An 8,519-nucleotide genomic window follows, 5' to 3' on the forward strand; every position below is an offset into this window, starting at 1 on the left:
TGCCTTTGAAGACTGTCCGGAAGCTTCAAATGGTCCAACAAATGGCAGCCAGATTGCTAACAGGAGCGATGCTCAGGGAGCATACAACTCCTCTGTTATGCCAGCTCCGCTGGCTGCCAGTTTGCTACTAGGCACAATTCATCATGTTCTCTTTAGCCTATAAAGCCCTAAACGGATCTGGCCCAACTTACATGTCCGAACACATTTCCCCTTATGAACCATCTAGGACCTTAGGAACCACTGACCGCATAGGGAAGATGATGAGGAAACACAGCACACAAACTATCTACAGACTCACCAAGAAAATCCAACAAATGCTACATTCAGCAAAGGACAAGAGGGATCCTCTCGCTTCTGCAGGAGTCTACCGGATACCATGCGGCTGTGGACAAGTCTACATAGGGACCACCAAACGCAGTATTGCCCAAACACGAATCAAGGAACATGAAAGGCACTGCAGACTACTTCAATCAGAGAAGTCAGTCATAGCAGAGCACCTGATGAACCAACCTGGACACAGCATATTATTTGAAAAAACACAGAAATGCTGGACCACTCTCACAACCACCATGTCAGACTACACAGAGAAGCCATTGAAATCCACAAGCATGTGGACAATTTCAACAGAAAGGAGGAAACCATGAAAATGAACAAAATCTGGCTACCAGTATTAAAAAAACTCTAAAATTGCAACAGCACAACAGAGAGGAAGCAGGCAGGGACATCTAATTACCTCTCAACAAAAGATTGCTCCAAGCACAGTCAGTCCATTGTATGCTAATCAAGGTGGTCAGTTGAAACACTCACACCTAGCTCCGGCAGACAAGAGTCCTTTGTCTCACCCTGGTCATTCCACAGATATATAAACCCTTTTTCCAAGTTCCAACAGACCTCACTACCTCTGAGGATGCTTGCCATAGATGCAGGCGAAATGTCAGAAGAGAATGCCTCTAGACCATGGCCATACAGCCCAAAAAAACCTACAACCCAGACCTTAAGATTGTCTGAGGAGGCCCTGCTCTCATTACTGCTTTTGTCACAAATATATTTGGCGAAGATGAGAGACAGGGCCTTCTTGGTGGTGACCCCTTGGCTGCCTATAGATATTAGATCAGCCACCTCCATTTTAACGTTCCTGAAAAAAGTCAAGACGAGGCTTTTTGAACAAGCTCTTGCAAATGCAGAGAAACTGACACAAGAAAATGGAACGACTAGACCAGGGGTCCTCAAACTAAGGCCCAAGGGCCAGATACGGGCCTCCAAGGTCCTTTACCCGGCCCTCAATCAGGGTCAACCTAAGTCTGAAACGAATTGAAAGCACACAACAACAACACTCCTATCTAATCAGCCAAAAGCAGGCCCACACTTCCCACTGAAATACTAATAAGTTTATATTTGTTAAAATTGTGCTTCTTTTTATTGTTTTTAAGTGGGGGGTTTTTTGCATTACAAATAAGATATGTGTAGTGTGCATAGGAATTTATTCATGCTTTGTTCAAATTATAATCTGGCCCTCGCAACAGTTTGCGGGATTGTGACCTGGCCCTCCGTTTAAAAAGTTTGAGGACCCCTGGACTAGACAATGAGTCTGGACAACATTTTTAACAAGGAGACACTATGAATTTATATTTGGTTTAGCTTTTATTATATGTTATGTTTTTAATTGTATTTATGACATTGTAAGCATTGAATTTTGCCCTGTTAACCGCCTTGAGTCATCTACAGGCTGAGAAAGGCGGCATACAAAGTAAGTAAATAAATAAATAAACTGGCTGGGATTTCTGGGAGTTGTAGGCCAAAACACTTGGGGACCCAGAGGTAGAGAACCACTGCCATACCTAGACAGACCATTTGAAGTCACAAATACACAAAAGAGAATCAAAGTATCCCTGGAGGGGCATTCAGCACCCTGTCGAGCGTCCCAGCCAATCATGAATGTTCGAATCTTCAACATCCAATGGCGTGGCCTCGTCTGAATTCCAACGTGCCAATCAGAGAGCCTTATTCCAACCCTGTGCTCTTGCATGCCTTGTTGCATTATTTACCATGAGTTAAATCTACATTAATGCAGTTTGACACCACTTTTAACTGCCATGGCTCAGTCCTAGAAAATTGTAGTTTGGAAACGTATTTGCCCTTCCCTATGAAATAGTACTGTTGCCACAAAAAATAACAATACAAATCCCAGGATTCCATAGCAATTAAAGTGGTACCAAACTGCATTAATTCTGCTGTATAAACACACCTCTATTTCCCTTACACTAGTGGGGAACTATTTTTCTAATTTTTTCCTGGTCGTCTATAGAATACGGATATATTTCTAGAAATGTGGAGCAAAAAAAAAAATTCTCCTTCGAGCCGGAATCGAACCAGCGACCTAAGGATGACTTCAGTATTACACTCTACAGTCCTCCGCTCTACCAGCTGAGCTATCGAAGGCACGTGTTCTCCCGCTGGAATCTTGCTTGATAAGGACGCTTCCCAGGAAGTTTCCCTGCTGTTTAAAGCTTTGCAAATAGTAAAGATTATTCTTTTTAGCCATATCTGCCAATCCTACCTATTTAAACAATAACCTTGCTTTGTTTACCAAAAGGAGACAGACTGTGTTTGAATTACAAATAGATACCATGCATTGTTTATTATTGTTGTTGTTGTTGTTGTTGTTATTATTGTTTATTTTCAAGTCTTTCTGTCCTAGGTGAAAGTGTTGTAGGGTGATTGTTTCAAAGTCTTTCTATCCTTGGTAAAAGTGTTGTAGGGTGCATCCACACTGCAGAATTAATGCAGTTTGAGACCATTTTAACTGCACTGACTTAGTTCTATGGGCAACCCTGGGGATTGTAGTTTGACAAGGTCTGCCAAGCAGTACTGGTGCCTCACCAAACTACAAAAACCATGATTCCAAAGCACTGAGTCAGGTCAGTCAAAGTGGTATCAAACTGCGTTAAGTCTACAGTGTAGATGCACCCCACTTGGCTGTTTAATGAAAACAAGCTGGCTGACATTCCTCTTTTTGGCCACAAGAGGGCAGTATTTGACCACTCTAGCTGGGTTCCACTGTATTCTTTTTTTGATGCAGAGCACATATACTGGAGGATTTTATTTTTAGTGCTCTCAGGGTGCATCTACACTGTAGAATTAATGCAGATTGACACCACAATTGAAGGGAGATGTTGATAAGCTGGAATGTGTCCAAAGGAGGGTGACTGAAAGGATCAAGGGTCTGGAGAACAAGCCCTATGAGGAGCAGCTTAAAGAGCTGGGCATATTTAGCCTGCAGAAGAGAAGGCTGAGAGGAGACATGATGAGGGCCATGGATAAATATGTGAGGGGAAGTCATATGGAGGAGGGAGAAAGTTTATTTTCTGCTGCCCTGGAGACTAGGACACAGAGCAATGGCTTCAAACTATAGGAAAGAAAGGAGATTTCACCTGAATATTAGGAAGAACTTTGTAACTGTGACAGCTATTCAGCAGTGGAACTCTCTGCCCCGGAGTGTGGTGGAGGCTCCTTCTTTGGAGGCTTTTAAGCAGAGGCTGGATGGCCATCTGTTGGGGGTGCTTTGAATGCAACATTCCTGCTTCTTGGCAGGGGGTTGGACTGGATGGCCCATGAGGTCTCTTCCAAATCCAACTCCATGATTCCATGATTCTATAAAACATTGCTAACTCTGTCCCTATATCACAGAGTAATACAAAATAGTTCGTAGACCATGAAGCCCAATTCGCTGTATGGTGAAGGAGCAGTAATGCGAAATACTGCTTCAACATCCGAAAAGATGGTTTTCAAGCTCTAGAATAGCTCTAGAATATTGCCCTGGCTCAATGTTATGGTATCCTGGGAGTTGTAGTCCGACAATATGAGGGTTGTTAAATGTGAATAAACAGAATAAGTAGAAGCTTTACCACAGTATTTAAAGCAAGGTATATCCTGCTGTACAATAAAATGTCACTCAGACTTGTGAAACAAATAACAGTATCTTTACTTTGGTTCAAAAATTCAAACAGGATAACAATATATGCATCAGTCTCTTTGAATTCAGGCAGAGATCAGAGGAATAAAACAATCCCTTTAAATAGTCTTTAAAATAAGCCTTTAAATGTGTTGTCGAAGGCTTTCATGGCTGGAATCACTGGGTTGTTGTAGGTTTTTTCGGGCTGTATGGCCATGGTCTAGAGGCATTCTCTCCTGACGTTTCGCCTGCACTTTGGCAAGCATCCTCAGAGGTAGTGAGGTCTGTTGGAACTAGGCAAAAAGGTTTATATATTTGTGGAATGACCAGGGTGAGACAAAGGACTCTTCTCTGCTAGAGCTAGGTGTGAATGTTTCAACTGACCACCTTGATTAGCATACAATGGCCTGACTGCGCCTGGGGCAAACTTTTGTTGCTTCCTCTCTGTTGTTGTGCTGTTGCAATTTTAGAGTTTTTTTAATACTGGTAGCCAGATTTTGTTGAAATCTGAACCATGAAAATGAACAAAATCTGGCTACCAGTATTAAAAAAACTCTAAAATTGCAACAGCACAACAACAGAGAGGAAGCAGGCAGGGACATCTAATTACCTCTCAACAAAAGTTCACAACAACCCAGCCTTTAAAATGATCAGTCTTCAAGATAGTTGGCAGCCAGCACTATCTCTTCACTGTCCAAAGTGAGAAAACGGCAGAATGACAGTTAGAACCGTTGGTCTCAGCAGCCAGCCATAGGCAGCAGTCAATCACAACTCCGGCCCCTGGCACACTCAGCCAATGAGCTGCTGACACATCTCTCTCTCTCTCCAATTAACCCACCATATCATGGCGTCCTTTTTCAAATCTTCACAGACAAGATCTTTTTGACAGGGAAAGCTAGAAAGACCTTGTAAAACTTGGTGGAGGCTCCTTCTTTGGAGGCTTTTAAGCAGGGGTTGGATGGCCATCTGTCGGGGATGCTTTGAATGCAATTTTCCTGCTTCTTGGCAGGGGGTTGGACTGGATGGCCCACGAGGTCTCTTTCAACTCTATGATGCTATGATTCTAACTATGAGTCCCAGGATTAAACAATGCATTCATTCTGCAGGGTAGATGCACCTTTATTTGGAGCATTTGTGCCCTGCTTTTCAGTCCCAAAGTCTCCCAGGGTGACTAAGAAATAATTAATTTGGCAGTTTTCTGCCTTCAGGCATCTAATCTTTTAAAAAAGCCATGTACTAAAAATAGATTGTGCCGCGTTTCTTTCCGACCCATCATCCTCGATTTCTGGGCTTCCTTACAACTAACTGCTTTTGTAGCCAGCCTCCCATATCTACTAACTCAACCATCCCTGGCTTTAAAATATTGTTTAAATAATCCCAAATGAAAAGCTTGATTTTAATATTTTATATAAGGGATACCATTTTACTAGGCCATTGCATATAATGGGGCTTGAGCATCCATAGATTTGGATCTCCATGTTGATCCTGAAACCAAACTCAAGGGCTGAGCATCCCTTACTTGGAATTTGGAAATCCGAAAATTCAAAATAGTCCACAGGGATGGCGGAGATCTCCTTTGCTTTCTGAGGGTTCATTGTACACAAACATTGTTCTATGAAGACATTTATTGAAAATATTGTATACATAATTACCTTCAGGATATAAATAGATAGATATAGATATGATGTATATGAAACAACATATACATCCATCAGCGCTGCCTCCAGAAAATCCTGGAAATCTCTTGGGAAGACAGGCAGACAAACGTCAGCGTGCTGAAAGAAGCAAAGACCACCAGCATTGAAGCGATGGTCCTCCGCCATCAACTCCGCTGGACCGGCCAAGTTATCCGGATGCCCGATCACCATCTCCCAAAGCAGTTGCTCTACTCTGAACTCAAGAACGGAAAATGGAATGTTGGTGGGCAGGAAAAGAGATTTAAAGATGGGCTCAAAGCCAACCTCAAAAACTCTGGCATAGACACTGAGAACTGGGAAGCCCTGGCTGTGCAGGTACAGCTGTACCAGGAGCTCCAATTTTGTTTGCTTTGCATTTAATGTTTGTTATAGTCCCAAGTTTCAGGGACTCTGCAAATAGGTGGCTTCTTTTGGCTGCAATCATAGGGCAAGCCACCTGTCAATTATAGTTAGGTTCCCTGGTCCCTCCCCCTTTTGGGTTTTGGAGGGAATAGGAGCCATTTTGGGTTCAGTCAACAAAGAGAAGCCTTTCATGCAGGACGTAAAACTAAGAGCTCCTGTAGAAAGCTTCGTCTTCTACAGCTTTGCCGGGGATATACAGCCCCACAGCTTGGCCAGGGAGAAAGGTCCCATAGCTTGGCCGAGGATTATATAGCCCTACAGTTCCTTTGCTGAAGAACTTCAGTCAGCCATCACGGAAACCTGAATTCTTTTTCCCCTGGAAGTCTACAAAGCTCTGCTTGGTAAGGGTCACTCGCGGAAGCCAGAAGCAGTTGGTACTGGGTGCAGGGGCTCCACGCCAACAGAGGCAAAGACAGACTGCCCAGATTAGAAGTTAAGGATTTCCCCATTAGTTACAGTTATGAAGATAGTGCCTGTTCCCTGTGGTCAAGATGAAAGAGCCTTTAGATTGTTAAGAAAGCTTTAAAGTACCTGTTTGTTTTCTTTAATAAAGGACTTTGTTGAAACTTTAAGCAATCTAAAGACTCTGTGTTTTAAGGAAATCCAAAGGCCTTTAATCTGAGGCCGCCCCAGCGTCCCGTTGGGCACACAGAATTTATGTCCTGTCTACAGTCTGATGTACAGGCCCAGAGTGCGACAGGACACAGTTAGAACTGCATTATGTGGTCAATGTAGATTCATATAAAGCAGACAGAACTGGATTATATAGCAGTGTAGACCAGGCATGGGCAAACTTCGGCCCTCCCGGTGTTCTGGATTTCAACTCGCATAATTCCTAACAGCCAATAGGCTGTTAGGAATTCTGGGAGTTGAAGTCCAAAACACCGGGAGGGCCGAAGTTTGCCCATGCCTAGTCTACACTGCTATATAATCCAGTTCAATGCATTTAATCTGCACTCTGAAACAACATTATATTGCAGTGGAGATGAGGCCTGGGATTCAAAGCAGCTCTGGTCTTGATTTCTCCTAGTTACAAATCACAGCCATTTGCAAGTGAATAAACCAATAAAACCCCTTCCTAAATAGCCTTTACGCCCTTCTGTTCTGCCGTCCAATTAGACTAATTAAATTATTGCTCTCTGTGTGCATTCATGTGTTCATGTGCACAAGCAACCTATTCCCATTACCAATACTCTGCAATTGATTTCCTGTCAAATGGCAGGGAGACCGATGGGATATTGGTAGAGGATGGGAGAAAGCAGAGATGTTTTCACCCTTTAGGTATACAAAGCATAAACTCTGGAACAGGAAGACGGGAATCTAAGCTTACTTAATGTGCATCTACATTGTAGAATGAAGGCAGTCTGACACCACTTTAAGTGCCATGGCTCAATGCTATGGAGTTGTAGTTTCACAAGGTTTTTAGCCTTCTCTGCCAAAGAGGGATGGTGCATCACCAGACTACAACACCCAGAATCCCATAGCATTAAGCTATGGAAGTTGAAGTGGTGTCAAAACTGCTTTAATTCGACAGCGCAGATCAGGCCTGGGCAAACTTGGTCCCTCCAGGTATTTTGAACTCCAACTCCCACAATGCTGTTAGGAATTGTGGGAGTTGCAGTCCAAAACATCTGGAGGGCCCAAGTTTGCCCAGGCCTGGTGTAGATGCATTCTAGAAGTAATTTGCTCTTGTTTGAGCCAAATGGGAAAGGCAAGATAATGGAGGCTCCTTCTTTGGAGGCTTGCAAACAGAGGCTGGATGGCCATCTGTTGGGGATGCTTTGATTGTGCTTTCCTCCATGGCAAGGGTTGGATTCGATGGCCTGTGAGGCCTCTTCCAACTCCATCTTGTCCTTTCCTGGTGAGTCAACAATGTGTAAATTACTTTTGCATTTTGAACTTAACTGTTGGCATAACTGAACTAGACCAAGGATGACGAAAACTGGGACATTCTGAATGCATCTGAAAAAGTGGGACAATAGAGGCTTAAATGGGACTAAATCCCTCCCAATTTGGGACAGTCAGATGGTATATCGATCTGTTTTTCTTCTTTCTTAACTCATAGTTGATCTGTCTATATAGCACAATGGTTTGAGTGTTGGAATATGACTCTGGAGGCCAGGGTTCAAATCCTGGCTCAGCCATGAAGCTTATTGGGTGGCCATAGGTCAGTGTCCTCAATCTTCCTAATGCTGCGACCCCGTAATACAGTTCCTCATGTTGTGGTGACCCCCAACCATAACATTATTTTCATTGCTGCTTCATAACTGTAGCTTTGCTACTGTTCTGAATCATAATGTAAATATCTGATATGCAGAATGTATTTTCATTCACTGGACCAAATTTGGTGCAAATCCCGGACATGCCCAAATTTGAATAGTGGTGGGGTTGGGGAGGATCGATTTTGTCATTTGAGAGTTGTAGTTGCAGGGATTTATAGTTCGCCTACAATCAAATAACATTCTGAA

The 8,519-nt window shown here is 43.1% G+C and overlaps 1 non-coding gene across 1 annotated transcript; it reads right to left on the minus strand.

The window, feature by feature from the left end:
* Window positions 1-2,349: 2,349 nt before the first annotated feature.
* Window positions 2,350-2,439, minus strand: TRNAY-GUA (transfer RNA tyrosine (anticodon GUA)). The gene is given in 2 exon segments: window positions 2,350-2,385; window positions 2,403-2,439. It is a non-coding gene; the product is annotated as a tRNA-Tyr (tRNA).
* Between the last annotated feature and the right edge of the window lie 6,080 nt (window positions 2,440-8,519).

Source organism: Anolis sagrei, chromosome 2 (assembly GCF_037176765.1).
Source record: "Anolis sagrei isolate rAnoSag1 chromosome 2, rAnoSag1.mat, whole genome shotgun sequence".
Classification (NCBI taxonomy): domain Eukaryota; kingdom Metazoa; phylum Chordata; class Lepidosauria; order Squamata; family Dactyloidae; genus Anolis; species Anolis sagrei.